Below are 16,793 nucleotides of genomic sequence, written 5' to 3' on the forward strand. Positions count from 1 at the left end.
TTGTTTTGTGGACCTTTCGGTCGGGAAAACAAATCACAGCATGTTCCTTTTTTATGCAGATCCCGCATTGACGGCCATCCAATCCGCTGCATGCTCGCAGCTGACACTGCGGACGTGTGCCACAGGAAAGCAGGTGATTAAAAAAAAAACTGCACTGCGCATGTCCAATGGCGAGTGGTGAGGACCATGCGCAGTACAGCGAACCTGGAAGTGGAGAAATCTGCACGGACGCTGATACCAGGGAAATACAGGTACGCAGGGGTCACTGGCAACGGGCAGGACATGAGGCCTTAGGTCGGCTGCACACTACCAGGTCGGATTCCAGATAGGGGAGCCCGCAGTAGAATCCGACCCTGTGCCTAGCCGATATCCGTGTGTACTTGTCATTTCTTCTTTTCTGTAATGCGGATGGTCCGCGCAGTTTGCCATCGGACATGCGCAGTACAGAATTTTCTTAAACCCCCTAATGATGATGCGTAATCTGCAACCTCTCCGCAATATCATTGCTGAAGGGCCGCAGGTTGGACGGCTTCCATTGACTTCAATGGCAGCTGTCCACGCAAAATTAGAACATGCTACATTTCTGCAAGTGGAAAATTGCAATTGATTTCTGCTCGCTTTTCAATAGCATGTTATGGGCGGTATTGGCTGCTGAGGCAGATACCCACTATGGATTCCGCAATGCAAAATACTGATGTAAAGTACGACGTGTGAAGGAGCCCGAAGACTGAACGAGAGCTTTTTAAAGCATGACGATAAGTGAACGATGATTTTTATGTCGGCATAACATGAGCAACAATCGAAAAGCAAACAATTATTGTTCGTCATTGGCTTGCATTTAGACAGAACCATATCATTCACTTTCACTCACTTGAACAATAATGGTTCAGTCTAAAAGCACCTCAAGTCTCCTTGAGACGGTCAGGCTATTGGGCAAATTTCACAGGCGCTACAAAATTGCACGATTTTGTAGCAATGCAAAATCTCTACAAAATGCCTGTATGCGAAGCCCATGGTTTCCAATGGGTTCTTTCAGCCTACAAAACATCTCTCATGTGAAAGAACTGTGCTGGATCATATTTTCCTCCAGCAGGCTTCGGGGTATTATGTAGCTTCCAAATTGTATAGTGTGCACACATCGTCGACCAGATCAGACACAAATGCTGGTCTAAACTGGGAGAGTCTCTACAATGTGTAGAGCCTCAGCCTTTTTATTATAACACATGACACCTGCCCTTTAATGGGCGTGCGACAGATTACATCAGTAACATATAAGATTCTCATTTGTCGGATCATATAGAATCTCCCGCCTCTCTGCCCACCCTTCCTCAAGCCCGATGTAGCTTGGACTTTGTCTTCTTAGCATGCAGGCAACCTTAAGCAATGTCTGTGTACGTGGCAACTCATTGTTTAAGTAACTTCAGTGTGGGGGGGGGGTGGAAGAGGGCTAGGAAAACACTCAGTATTGGACGAGTATACATATAACACTATGACCTTTAACTCTTAGAGGCTGCTTGTGCAACTTTATGTACTCAGCTAACATTACACCACACATCTTTCACCATGCCATTGTCTAGCAAATACCATGATGAGATTGTGTGGCCATTAGCCTCCACTAAGTTAAAAAGTCATTACAATAGCATAATACATTTGGTTTATACAAATCAATAGACATTTTATACTGACTAATCATCATGTCTATCACAATCCCCCCTTAAAATATCTATCCTCTAACTCTTCCCATCAAATTTTCACAGTTCTCTGCGTGTGAGCCTATAATCGGAGCGCGTTGAAGGTTCGTTTTAGAGTCTTCAAAGGGGTGTAGGACTTGTCCACGCCTTCTGGGGATGCATCCAGCGAACTCATTGTGGGAGCGGCTTTTCCAGCATCAGTTTCACAGGTCTCTCTGACACAGGGGATAACACAGCAGACTAGAACAGAAAAGGTAATCATCAGTTCACATACAACAGCGACGCCCGTCTGTGCCAGGATCCTTTACCACCCGCTCATCCATGGCGAGTGCTGGTCCTAAAAGTTAGCTCTTTTTAGTTAGTGCGGTCAGCTTCTTAATGGCAACTGCGTCTTTACCCGCGGGTCACGTGTCGTCTGGGATGTAGGTACAACAAGTCTCCCCTATCATCTTACAGACAACCCCCTTTTTAGCTAAAATCATATCTACGGCCATTCTATTTTGAAAAGTCTTAGTCGAGGTAGGTCCTATTGGTCGACTAGTCCCTATAAGGCGTCTCTAGTATAATTTATAAACCACTGCTAATTATAATAAACATAATTAATCCAGTCAACATTTTATTTACCATAATGATCAGGAAAATGGACTCGAATCTAGTTTTAACTTGGTCTCTAATTTTTAAAACTCGTCAGGTACCCCCCTTGGCTATCCTATGACGTCAATGTACACGTGTAGATCAAAACTACCACCAGGGGTCTCTCTTCTCGCTCTAGTATAATGTTACAATACTAGTAGTGTGCACAGGTACGCACGGCCTGGGACTCCCTAATCTTCACCCACACCAATGTCCCTCCTGGAGATAGCCCAGATGGTGGACACGTCCAGGCCGCCTGCACTGACCCTACACTACCTAGTGACAAGACTGGAAGGAACCGCCGTACCTATGCAGAAAACAAGGATAGACCAACATGACAGGATAACCACAAAACACAGACTGAGTTGGATCGAGATAAATTAACTATTGGGGGTAACCTCATTATCCTCAATGTTGTCTGACAGGATGTGGAGGAGCATAAGGGCTTTACTAAGGCACACTCCCCTGTCCAATTACCCTCCAGGCGGGTCCTCTACCTCATGTCTCCACAAAGCCAGTAAACGTCTCCTGAGGACTGGACCTGATTCTGCATCCATTCCCCTCCTATCGTACCGTAGGAGGAGCAATACCCGTTAGTGAGTTCCCCAAAATCTCCCTCCACCCTGCCCATTTGCCTGGCAGGTGTAGTTTCCAGGGTAGTCAGTAATACTCTCTCTGGTGCAAAACACTTAAGTAGTTATAGAGTATTCCTTCTTCCACTTCTCACGGACAGTGTAATTAGCGGAAATGGTCGTGAAGAGACTAATTAACCACTCTTCAGCATCTACAGAGAGATTTAGGGGGACCATCCCCGAGTGTGGTCGGGCACTACCGCACACGCAACAGTTAGACTTGTTGCTCCCGTTAGCATTGTACCTCATCAACTCCAACCAGAGATTCTGGTCAGAGTAGCCAGTCGCTACTGTCAAGGTGTCCACAAAAGGTAGGGTCGGCTATGATCATCATGTTCGTCAAGGTCTTTATCTCACGGCGGAGGGGGTTAATTATGGGCACGGGACTAAGTGAAGGCTTCCGGGTGCATCTACCATATCCCTTACTTTAAACTTCCCTAAGGGATTTGTCCTCCCATACCAGTATGTCTCCAGACTGTAAGTCCCCCCCCCGTCCCCGTCCCCCGGGCTTGGATCTCCCATGGTTAGTGTAAAAACCGCATTAAAACCAAGCAACATACTAAGTTCAGCCTTCCAATACCTGCTGTCTTTATTATTCTCAAGGAGGGTTATACGACTAATTAGGGATTTCCCGCTCTTATCTTTCTTATTTTAAGGCACTTCGCGGTTTATAGGACTAGTCTGTTCCTGCGTTCCATCCCACTAATCCCCAATAACGGCAGTCTTTTCCCCAGACATTATCAGTGGCGCGAACATATTGTATTCCCCGGGTATATAAGTCATATAACTAGCTGGACTGAGCTAAATCTGGCCTGCGGTGGGATCTTGCGCCTAGACACGGGACCACAGTACAATAGTCGATGGAATATGCGGCTACTTGAGCATTGGACGAGTTATACCAGAAGGTAACCATACCCTCATATTCTTCCGACTAAGGATTCCAGTTGCCACCCTCCTCTTTCACTAGCCCTAACCAGAGTAATGTCCTTGGCACAACTAAGACTGGTCTCCCGGATCTGAAGCTTTCTTACAGTATGAAGCATGGATCCATGTAAGTCTTTTGGCTAGTCTCACAGCTGTGGCAGTAGTCAGAAGCACCTGGTAGGGGCCATCAAATCGGGGCTCAAGAGGGTGCTTCCTGAGGAACTTCTTGACGCACACCCAATCCCCAGGCTGCAAGATATGTGTCCCAGTGTCTGCCTCTGAGTCTGGAAGAGAACACCTGTGCATAGGCTTTGGTTAGTTTTTTAACAACGGAAATCACATACTTAGTCAACACATCAGATTGTAATTGTAACTACTGAGGATAGTAACGACCTAGCCTTGGGGCTAGCCCAAACAATCTCGTAGGGAGATAATGCATGATCCCCCCTGGGTTCATATCTAACACTGAATAGGGCTATTGGATGACAGTCTTTCCAAAGTGGCGTCATTTTTAAGTATCTTACTTTTTAGCGTGCCACTAAGTCTCTCCACCTTTCCACTACTCTAAAAATGGTAGAGTATGTAAAAGGCCTGGGATACACCCAGAGCAGACATGACATGTTACATTCACCTGCGAAGTTTATACCTCTGTCTGACTCTGAATCACTTCTAGTACCCCATATTCACAGTTTACCTCGTTCATGAGCTTCTTTGCGGTTACCTACTTGTTTGCCTTGGTAACAGGGTCGACCTCCAACCTGCAAAGACATCAACAACAACAAGCACGTAGTCATACTTCCCAACAAGTGGGAGCTGAACGTAGTCAATTTGCAATCCCTGAAATGGGTAGAGTGGTCCCGGCAAGTGTGATGTGGCAAATTTACTTCTGCCCTGACTCACCTATGGCATAGATCATGCTAAACTGGACAAATGATGCAGCAGCTACAGAGAACCCAGAAGTCGCCCACCCTCTTTCAAGCGTCGTCGTCATTGCTGCTTTACTAGGTGGGTCTTTCCGTCCATCAGCTGGGCCATCATGGGATACGGGAACTGTGGTGGGCAAGTGCTGTTGACTGTTCACCATACACGGTCCTGTTTCTGCTGCTCCCATATTAGTCCATTTATTCTTTCCTTCCTTGCTGGCTTGTAACTGTAAAAGTCTTTAGCATATCAAAGTCCACGTTTTTGTCAATGTCCAAAGTTTTTACCACTGACTCATGCTCTCAGTACCTTTCTTCTTTCTTCCACGGTTTGAGGGCCGCTGCCTTTGCTGCGCTGTTGGCGAGGGTGTCGTCTCTCGCTTCTCCAGTGTAGGAATCTGTGCGAACTATCAGCTTTGTCAGGTAGAAGTAGGGCCTCCATGAGACTCTGCACCGCTGCACCATTCTCAATTGGTTGTCCTGCTAAGGTAAAAACTGTCTGGCCTTCCATATTGGGCCGTAATCATGAGCTATGCCAAATGCATACCAGGAGTCAGTGTAAATGGTTGCCGTCTTACCTCCCACCACTCTACTCGCCTCAGTGAGGGCCTTCATTTCCGCTTCTTGTGCTGAGACATGCGGATGCAGAGTTTCTGCTTCTAGGACATCTTGTTGTGTGACCACTGCATATCCGATGTGGAATCATCAATCCTCACCCTGGTACCATCTGCAAAAAGCTCAACATATGCATCGTCAACAGAGGTTCCGGTAACTGTTTGCATACCTGCAGTTTCTTACTGTATTAGTACTAGATAATCGTGTTGATGTTCTATTTCACAGGGCTCGGAATCTTGTAGCACAAAATCATTTATTTCCTTTTTATCTTATTTCATTTATTTATTTTTTTTATTTTTTTAACCCAATAGCTGATCTACAACACCTAGATCATCTATGACCCAGATCACCTATGCCTCCCCCCTTTTGAACCGGAATACTCAATGGAAAAAAGAGTAATTGTGTTCAAACTAGTACAAGTTGAAAAAGGAAACCAAGAGGCACAAAAACAAGCACTTTGTAGGTCAAGGTGACATTGTATGCAGCGAAGTCTGAACGAAAATATCCTTAAAATTTTTTTTTTCTTCTTCAGGTCGCAGTTAGCATTTTTTAACACAAGGGGGCGCAACACAAGTAAAATTTACATCACCCAGTGTAATAGTATTTCAGGGAACGTCCAGCGTTTAACTTTCACTCTCCTGTCGGAATATAATTATAGCTTCAGTATAGTATAGTGTAGACTGACACTAGAATATACAAAAGACTTAAGGAAAAAACTAAAGAATACGGATGAATTAATATCCTACTCTGGGCAATTTAGTCCCTCTTTCTCACATAAAAAGTAAAATTACTTCATCAAATTGCGTGAAAAAGTTTGCTGGGTGACTATAGGGAAATTATTCCATCTGTAGGAGCCTTCCGTAACATCATCTGTCTGAACATACATTGGAGAAGCAGGCAGTGGAAAACAGAGCCCCTGGGAACATGGGAGAGCGTCCCCTGTCATGAATTCCTGGCCTCTGTCCCCCATGCATCAACTCCAATCTTCCATGCACTATAAACCAGCTTAGTCATCTACTATGTCCCAAGCTGCATCTTCACAAAGGTTTGTTTCCCTGAACTTATCACACATCCAAAGTGGCCACATCTTGGAGTGTAACCAAGTCCGGTCAAACAAAACCTTACTTCAGACAATCATGAGGTTAGCACTGGATACAGTGGCATTAGGGAATGTAGGCCTCCCAAATGCAGCAAAATGGCCGCCAGAAGCAGAAAGGGGCGGGGCTACAAGTTTCCCAGGTGAGGCAAGAGGGCTGCTGGGGGAGGAAGGGGCGGAGCTTAGTCCTATTCCGGATTGGAATGGCCGGAAGTAACATCACACACCTTGAAAGTGAGCACATGGGGGGAAGTAACTTCAGGGTGGGGGCAGGGCTCACCACATTTGCTGCAGAGTCACACTATGTGGGGTTTTAAACATTGCAAGTGCGGCCACCATTACAGGGAGGGGCTGTAGTCAACACAAAGGCATTACATTGTTCATAAGCAATACACATCCCCCACTACACGCTTTCCCCTCTTGAATCTCTTTCCTACGTTATACCACCTCCTAGCAAAAAACTAGCTAAAACACCTTTCTTTCTGCTGGGCTTCCTGCTCATCTTCTGAAAACTTTCTACAGTCTATCTTACCATACTCATTTCTGCTTATCTGTCCATAACCTGACATTTCTTTCTGCAACTTTTCCTGATCCTTTTCTTTGTAAAATGTTTCTACATGCTTTGCATATTCCAAAACATCCTGTACTGATCCCTCATTCTATTCTGCCTGCTTATTCTATCCTATTTGAACTTTCTAGACACAGTAAAACTCCTTTACTAAATTCCACCTCTTATATCCCTCGTATATCACAATGCACATTAACTCTACAAAACACAAGACAAAGGGAACAGAAGGGTTAATTGAGAAATGCTTTCAGTGGCTTAACTTCAGTCCACTCTCTTATCAGCAACCCTCCCCCAATAATAAACACTGCACATTCTTTAAACTAAACGTCTGAAACACACAAAGACTGATGATTATTTTCAATGACCAAGAGCTTCTGGAGGCTTCAGCCGTCGCACCACGGCTATAATTCCCGCGTATATACCTTTTCACATATGAGAACATAACACGCTCAATCATACAGGTAAATATGCGTATAATAAATTTTCCTAACCTCACACTAGTTACCTAGGAGTAAGTGTCTCTCTCTGGCGTGTTCCCTCAGACTTAAACAGCCAAGTCCGCCCTTCTGACACATTACCCCTCACAGAATTTATCTCTTGGTCTTGTATACACAATTTTTAACCGTCTCAGACATAATATACACAGCATACAAAATACCCCTTAGGCAGGATAAAACGGTGTTTTTTTCCGAGTAGAAAGAACTATATTACCTGCCTTCCATTGATTTATCACTCTGGATCAGAAACAGGCAGATTAGCAGTTAGAAATCAGCTTGACACAGGTAGATAAAGCAATCTTACTGTGTTCTGTAGATTTTCGGGCCCCTGAGTTCTGCGTGCTATCTGCCGGTCTCTGTATTTTTCCAGAATGAAAGAAATCAAAATCTCTACTCGGCCCACCCAGGAGACGCCAATTTGTGCTGGATCATATTTTCCTCCAGCAGGCTTCGGGGTATTATGTAGCTTCCAAATTGTATAGTGTGCACACATCGTCGACCAGATCAGACACAAATGCCGGTCTAAACTGGGAGAGTCTCTACAATGTGTAGAGCCTCAGCCTTTTTATTATAACACATGACACCTGCCCTTTAATGGGCGTGCGACAGATTACATCAGTAACATATAAGATTCTCATTTGTCGGATCATATAGAATCTCCCGCCTCTCTGCCCACCCTTCCTCAAGCCAGATGTAGCGTGGACTTTGTCTTCTTAGCATGCAGGCAACCTTAAACAATGTCTGTGTACGTGGCAACTCATTGTTTAAGTAACTTCAGTGTGGGGGGGTGGAAGAGGGCTAGGAAAACACTCAGTATTGGACGAGTATACATATAACACTATGACCTTTAACTCTTAGAGGCTGCTTGTGCAACTTTATGTACTCAGCTAACATTACACCACACATCTTTCACCATGCCATTGTCTAGCAAATACCATGATGAGATTGTGTGGCCATTAACCTCCACTAAGTTAAAAAGTCATTACAATAGCATAATACATTTGGTTTATACAAATCAATAGACATTTTATACTGACTAATCATCATGTCTATCACAGAACCCATTGGAAACCATGGGCTTCACATACATGCGTTTTGTAGCACTGTTGCATCGCAACAAAATCGTGCGATTTTGTAGCCCATGTGAAACAGACCTTAATTGCTGGAGCCAATGTCTTATATCCACACCATGCATTTACAGTGACACAGGTTTAAAGCATACCTATATTTTTCAGACAACTTACACTCATCTAACCGCCTGAATGTCTCATCAATAATGTAATATACAGTACTTTAATTACATTTTTTTTTGTTTTATCAAGCAATATTGAAGCCCCTTTGCAGTCGACTGCCTGTTGTTAGGCATTCAGCTTCCATAGCAACAAGGAAGGGGAAGGTGTTGTTTCCACAAGATCAGCTTCCCTGCATTCACTTCTCTCAGATGTGCCGTCAGTGAGTGAACAATCTCTGCCTCTCCTGTTTTATTTACCTAACCTACTATGTGCCTAATGGATTGATCTTTATTAGCTGCTTTACTAGGTCTTGTATGTTTGCTTGGTCACAGTATATATAGTGATCTCAATAAATGCTGTGACTGTGCAAACACTGCAGCTAATAAAGAACAATAAGAATTATGTTGCTTTGCCGACAGCAAACTGGAGACACATAATGCCTACAATATAAAGATGAGTGCACGTAGCAGGTTAGGTAAATTATAACATCACGAGAGACTGAGAAATTGACTAGTTTCAGACATCAGAACCACTGGCGTACCGCTGCCCATGGGCCCCCTGCCAAATGCTGTCTCACCGCTGCAGCCCACGGGGCACCTGTCAGGTTTAGTCTGATCGCCGTGGGCCGGTACTCAGAAAGAGGAGGGCAGTTACCAGAGGAGTCAGCAGCCAATTACAGGCTGCAGACTCCCTGGGTGCGCGCTCCTCCCGCTGAAAGACTGCAGTTGTGATTGTGATGTACGATCCGACTTCTGATGTATACGCAGGGCACATAGGAAATGAACAAAGATTTATTGTGTCAACACAAATGTTGAGTCTGGGAGAAACAAGGTTCTCAAATGTCAGACTGCCACTTACATCACAGACATAGCTTTTTATATCCAGTAGGCAGGCTTAGTATAAGCTAACACTTTTGACTCAAAGGAAGCAGGAAGTATATGCTTCTTTCACGTGCGATATCGCTGCTATTTCTCGCGGTGATACCGCGACTTTGTAGCGCTACAAAGTCACATGTGGTGCTACAAAGTCACACGACTTTGTAGCACCACATGCGAGGATTGTCAGGGGAGGCTTGAAATATTAGCCCTTTCTCAAAAATAAGCCATAGCTGAGGAAGAAAAAAAAGAATACACATACATCACCTCTCCCGCGCTGTCAGCCCAGCCACATCAGTGCCGGGGACCCTGCGAGAAGCTGCGGCCGGGCTAACAGTGCGGGAGAGGTGATGTATGTGTATTTTTTTGTTTTTGCCTGCAGTTAGGGCTTAAGTTATTGCTATGACAGTAGGATTTCCTACTGTCAAAGTTGCATCGCAGTGCACAAATCCACGTTTTCATGCGATGCGATGTAACAGAGAGGAAGGCTCCATAGGGAAACATGGGCTACAAAACCTCACGAGTCACGTGCATATCATCGGACCCGCCGGATTTTTGTGTCCGGTTGTCGCATTCTACAAAATATCGCATGTGTGAAGTAACCCATAGGAAAGCATGGGCTTCTCATACATGCGATTCGTAGCATTGTAGCAATGCTACAAAATCGCGCAACTTTGTCGTCCGTGTGAATGAGGCCTTACGTGTAGAAAAGGTGGGAGGGAGATACAGGAATAGAGAGACACAGTCAGATCAGGGGGGCAGAAGCGGGGGATCGTAACTGCAATCTCTCAGCTTCCACTTACACCACGTTCTCAGCTAACTACATGGGAGACTTATTACAGCAGAGTAGGGAGGTGTGGATTGAGTAAAGGTGGGTGAATTCCAATCCAGGCTCCTAGTACCTGGTTACACAGTACATCTCAGCCCAGCATCACACAGGAAAAGATAAGATACACAGCAGAGCAGGCTGCATATACAGACAATTACGTTTAGAAGAAGGGAAGTTAGGAAAGGTAGGTATCTTATCTCATATCTATCCATCTATCTCACAACTATCTATCTCACTAGATCTACCTGTCTGTCTGTCTGTCTATCTATCTATCTATCTATCTATCTATCTATCTATCTATCTATCTATCTATCTATCTATCTATCTATCTATCTATCTATCTATCTATCTATCTATCTATCTATCTATCGTATTAGTTATACATCTCCCTGTATATACTATATATAATCGCACACTGTACACACAATTTAAAAATGCATCAAAAACACATGCGGCTTTTAATACTGTATGCAGTTTCTTAAAAACATATGTGGTCTTCAAATACTGCATGCAGTTTTTTAATATGTTTTTTTAAAATTGTGGTTCAAAGGTACAACAAAAAACATGAACGTACCCTATGGTCACTCTCACACATGCACTCAAATTCGTGGCATTTTTACCGCAATTTCAAGCGGCATTTTTGAACGGTACAGTGTTTGACAGCACTTTTTAATGCACCCCACTCATTGTGATGGTTGAGGAGGTGCATTAAAAAATGCGAAAACGCAAAAATAGAGCAGACAGATCTTGAAAATTGCGGCATTAGAAACACCATGTACAAGCTCAGGTCTGAGTAACCCCATTAAAATCAATGGGAGCGTTGTACTGCGGTCAGCACGGAGCTCGGGCACCACGCTAATAGCGGTAAAAAGCAGTGTGTGTGTGTGTGTGTGTGTGTGTGTGTGTGTGTGTGTGTGTGTGTGTTAGAGTGGCCTAGGGGGCTACAAACAAAATTTCATGTAGTGCAGGAAATATGTCATCTTTGAAAAGATTACTGCAAGGGGCATGGGTACAGGATCGGGGGCCCAAGCTGAACTTTCGCACACGGGCCCCTGAGCCTTTACTTACGCCCCTTATGAGAACCTAAGCAGATCTGAGATAGTCAGAATGAGATCACATGACTATCTGAAGAAAAAGCCAGGAATTTCAGATAGAAATATCTAACCAAGGGAACACTAACCAACATATTTGCTCGGGGGACAGCTACCTGATACATAAATAAATAAATAAATCACCAAAGCATCCTTTAAAGTATGCTTTAAAAGCCCAGGACCATGTGCTGTGAATTTAAACATGCGGTATTTAACCCCTTATTGCTACAGAATGTAAGTTTATGTCTTGGCTGGCTGGTATTTACTGCTACAGGACGTAAACTTATGCCCTGTGGATGGCACAGGCTTAGAAGCGTAGCCTATGCTTCCCTGCAGTGGGAGCCGATTGTGACTGGCAGCTGGCCTCCCACTGCAACAGTGTAGATCAGTAAGAACACAGTCCCGCTGTAATCCCTTACATGCCACAATCAATGTAGATTGTAGCATTTACCCTCCCCTGTTTCCTTTAAATGTGCGCTCTGGAACTGCCAGTCAGCATGCAACAAACTCCCCACCATCCACAAACTTTTTCACGGTTAAATCTCTAAACCTGCTAGCTCTCACAGAAACGTGAATACAGCAGTCAGACACTGTCTCCCCTGCTGCATTGTCTTACAATGGCCTGCAGTTCTCCCATACCCCAAGACCAGAAAACAGGCGTAGTGGAGTAGGTGCTTTTCTCTTTCCACAATGCGCTTTCCAGGTCATCTCCCCTGGTACCCTCAGTCACTTTCCCATTGTTCGAGGTACATACCCTACAACTTTTCTGCCCGCTATCCATGCGAGTAGCATTTATCTACTGCTCCCCAGGTCCTCCCGCCTGTTTCTGCATCAGTTTGCCGCCTGGCTCCCCAACTTCCTTTCCTGCAAAATCCTAACCCTCATCCTAGATAACTTTAACATCCCCATCTGCCTCTCAGCTTCTATTGCTCACCTCCTCTCTTGGTCTCTCACAACTTACAGAGATGGCAACACTCTGCATCTGGTCTTCCTCCGCCTCTGTTCTGCTTCCCACTTCACTAATTCCCCTCTCCCGCTCTCGGACCATAACCTCCTCTCTTTTTTGTCAAGCTACCTCACATCTCCCCAGACCCTCCCACCCACCATATGTACAGGAACCTTCAGGCCGTTCACACCCAAAACATTGCTGAGTCCCTACAGTCCTCTCTGTCCCCTATGTCTCTCCTGCCCCAACCTGGCTGCCGCACACTACAACTCTGCTCTCAAATATGCCCTGGGTGAAGCGGCATCCCCATGACCCAAGCCATCTGATGCAGACCATGGCAACCCTGGATCACACCTCAAATGCACTTCATCCGGTGGTGCTCTAGGTGTGCTGAATAGCTGTGGAGAAAAGCGCAAAAGTCCGCAGATTTTCTCCACTTCAAATTCATGCTCAGAACCTACAACCTAGCCCTCCACCACTCCAAACAAGTCTACTTCACCTCTCCCGTCTCCTGACTATCTCACAACACTAAACGACTTTTTGACACTTTTCACTCCCTTCTCTCGACCGATGCTGCCAACTACCGACCCATCTCCGATCTCCCCTTCATCTCCAAACTATTAGAATGCCTGGTTTACTCCCACCTTATAAACTGTCTATAAGAAAACTCTCTTCTTGAACCCCTACAGTCCAGCTTCCACCCTCTACACTCGACAGAAACTGCCCTTACAAAAGTGTCAAACGACCTCCTGACAGCCAAATCGAGGGGTGACTACTCCCTACTGATCGTCCTCAACCTCTCCACAGCATCTGACACTGTTGATCACAAACTCTTCCTCAATATGCTTCACTTCATCGGTCTAAAAGACACTGCTCTTTCCTGGTTCTCCTCCTACCTATCTGACCGTTCTTTTAGCGTCTCTACCTCCTCTCCTCTTCCCCTTGCTGTTGGGGTCCCCCAGGGCTCGGTTCTCAGCCCCCTCCTCTTCTCCATCTATACAGCTCCATAAGAGATTTGGCTTTCCATACCATCTCTATGCTGACAATACCCAGTTATACACCTCTTCCTGTGACATCACAGCACCGTTCTTCAGAATGCCATTAACTGTTCACTGTCTCTAACACTATGTCCTCTCTCTACCTAAAACTGAACCGCTCAAAAAATGACCTACTTGTGTTTCCGCCCTCTGATAACCGACCTCATCCTGACATCTCCATCTCAGAGTGTGGCACCACCATAACTCAGACAACATGTCCGCTGTCTTGGAGTTATATTCAACTCCGATCTCTCCTTTACCCCCTACATCCAATCCCTTGCCCAAACAGAACCTGCACCTCAAGAACATTGCAAGAATCCACCCTTCTCTCACTGTGGACATGCTAAAAAAGCTCACTGTTGCCCTCATCCACTCTCAGCTCTAGTATTGAGCTCGCTGCTGATCGGCCTTCCCCGTGCCAGACTCTCCGCCGTCCAATCCATCCTGAATGCTGCAGCCAGGCTCTTCTTTCTGTCCAACCGCTACTCGGACGCCTCTGCTCTTTGCCAGTCACTGCAATGGCTGATTGTCAAATATAGAATTCAATTCAAGCTCACTACCTTCATCCACAGAGGTCTCAATAGCACTGTGCCGCCCTGCATTGCTTCCCTCATCTTAATCCACCACCCAGCCAGTGCCCTCCACTCCGCTCACTAAATCAGATTCAAGTGCCCCTTTAATTTGAACCTCTCATTCCCGCCTCCAAGACTTCTCCAGAGCAGCACCAGTCCTCTGCAATGCGCTACCCAAAACAATCCTGGCAATCTCTGACACACGAAAATTCAGGTGTGCTCTAAAAACGCACCTTTTCAGGGAGGCATACCATATCTCCTAAACTAAACCCCTCTTTACTCCGCCTGATAACATGCTCCCTCTGTCCTACTAACTGCAATCCCTGCTAGCCGCAATCAACCGCCCCCTGCATTCATATCGATTCAGCCACCACACGGCTTAATTCTGACCATCGTGTGTATAGCATCCCCCACACTCTCCACCTCGCCATACTGTGCACATCTCCAGCCCCTTTACCTTCTGTATCACCCCATTATTTGTAGTATGTAAGCTCGTTGGAGCAGGACCCTCACCCCTACTGTTTCCATCAACTGATTACTACTTGTAACCGTGGTTTTTGTATTTTCGTCTCTGTTCAACCCTGTTTTGTAAGCACTGCGGAATATGCTGGCGCTATATAAATAAAGATTATTATTATTTGATTGCGTTCCCTCTGTGACGTCATTGGCTCTTCGCTATGTAATCGCAGAGGGCTGAATGGTTGCTATGGCAACTGGATATCAGACAATGGCATCCGGACCTGCCATGGCCTGTAATTGCTATTGTAAGCAATAATGCATTGCAGTACATAAGTATTTTTCCAGTTCAAGTTCCCTGCAGGGACCTGTAAAAAAATGTAGTAGAAAAAAACCTGTAAAACAAAATACTAACGATCACTGTGAGTGATGAGTGACTGTGTGAGTTATATGTGATGATGTCACCATCATGTGATCAGTCACTACCCCTGATCACGTGACAGTGATGTCATCACAGGTCCTAAAACATTCAGAGCCTGACAGCAGCTGTGTGCTTACAGGACCTGTGATGTCGTCACTGTCATGTGTTCATGGGCTGAGCTCAGCCCTGTAAGCTCACGACTGCTGTCCAGCTCTGCTAGTTTAGGACCTGCGACTAACTCCAATCCTTTTCACTATAATATATTAGTAAGTGGTGCATTGGCGACCAGAAACACTGGTACTAGTAATAATTAAAAAAAATGTTTTGAACACGTTATTTATCCTGCATGGCAAAAACTGTAATAACAATGCAACAAAGGTGAACGAAAGTGTCGTATGTACCCCAATATGGTAGCAATAAAAACTACTGCTCGTCATGCACAAAATAAGCCCTCTTAAAGCTCTGCCCATGAATAAATAAAAGTGTTATGGGACATTGAATGCAGCAATACAAAAAAAATTCCAAAAGGGTTTATATTGTACAAATTGAAAAAAAACCCTGAAAAAATGATAATTTTGGTATTGCCATAATCGAACTAACCCATAAAAAATGTATCATGTAATTTATGTTGTATGATTAATGCTGTAAAAAAACTGAAGAACAATGGCAAAATTGATGTTTTTGCCCTACCCTCCAAAAAAACTAAATAAAACTTTTACAATACATTACATGTATCCAAAGAATGGTACAAATTAAAACCTATAGTTCACTGCTCAAAAACCAAGCCCTCATACAGCCATGTCAACAGAAAAAGAAAGAAGTTATGGCTTTTGAAAAGTGTAACCGTTCTTCATAGGACATGTTTTGCAGACAGCTCACCATCTTGGTAACTCTTCTCTGAACTTGCTCCAGTTTGTGTATGTCTTTTTTAAAGTGGGCTGCCTGGAACTAGACACATTATTCCAGATGGGGTCTGACTAAGGAAGAGTAGAGGGGGATAATGACCTCACGTGATCTAAACTCTATTCTTCTCTTAATACATCGCAGAATTGTGTTTGCCTTTTTGGCTGCTGCATCACATTGTTGACTCATGTTCAGTCTATGATCTATTAGTATACCCAAGTCTTTTTCACATGTGCTCCTGCTTAGTTCAATTCCTCCCATACTGTATGTGCTTTCTTCATTTTTCTAGCCCAGATGTAGGACTTTGCATTTCTCATTGTTAAATACCATTCTGTTAGTCGCTGCCCACTGTGCAAGCTTTTCTAGATCTTTATAAATACTCTCGTTCTTCCCTAGTGTTAGCTATCCCTCCTAGCTTTGTGTCATCAGCAAATTTGATCAGTTTCCCATCAATTCCCTTCTCCAGATCATTTATTAAAATGTTGAACAACACTTGGCCTAGGACAGAGTCTTCTGGTACCCCACTTGATACATTCTTCCACTTGGATGTGCAGCCATTTATGACCATTTTTTGAGTACGATCACTCAGCCAGTTGTGAATCCACCTAACAGTTGCCTTGTCAATTCCATTATTTGGTCATTTTTTCAATAAGTATGGTACGAGATACTTTGTCAAATGCTTTACTAAGGTAAAGAAAAACTATATCCACCGCATTTCCCTGATCAACCCAGTCAGTGATTCTGTCATAGAAGGAAATTAGATTAGTCTGGCATGACTTGTTTGTTACAAACCCATGCTGTCTTTGGTTAATTACTCCATTTTCATCCAATTACTTGCATACATGCTGTTTAATA

The sequence above is a fragment of the Eleutherodactylus coqui genome, chromosome 1, assembly GCF_035609145.1.
Source record: "Eleutherodactylus coqui strain aEleCoq1 chromosome 1, aEleCoq1.hap1, whole genome shotgun sequence".
NCBI classification, from domain to species: Eukaryota; Metazoa; Chordata; class Amphibia; order Anura; family Eleutherodactylidae; genus Eleutherodactylus; species Eleutherodactylus coqui.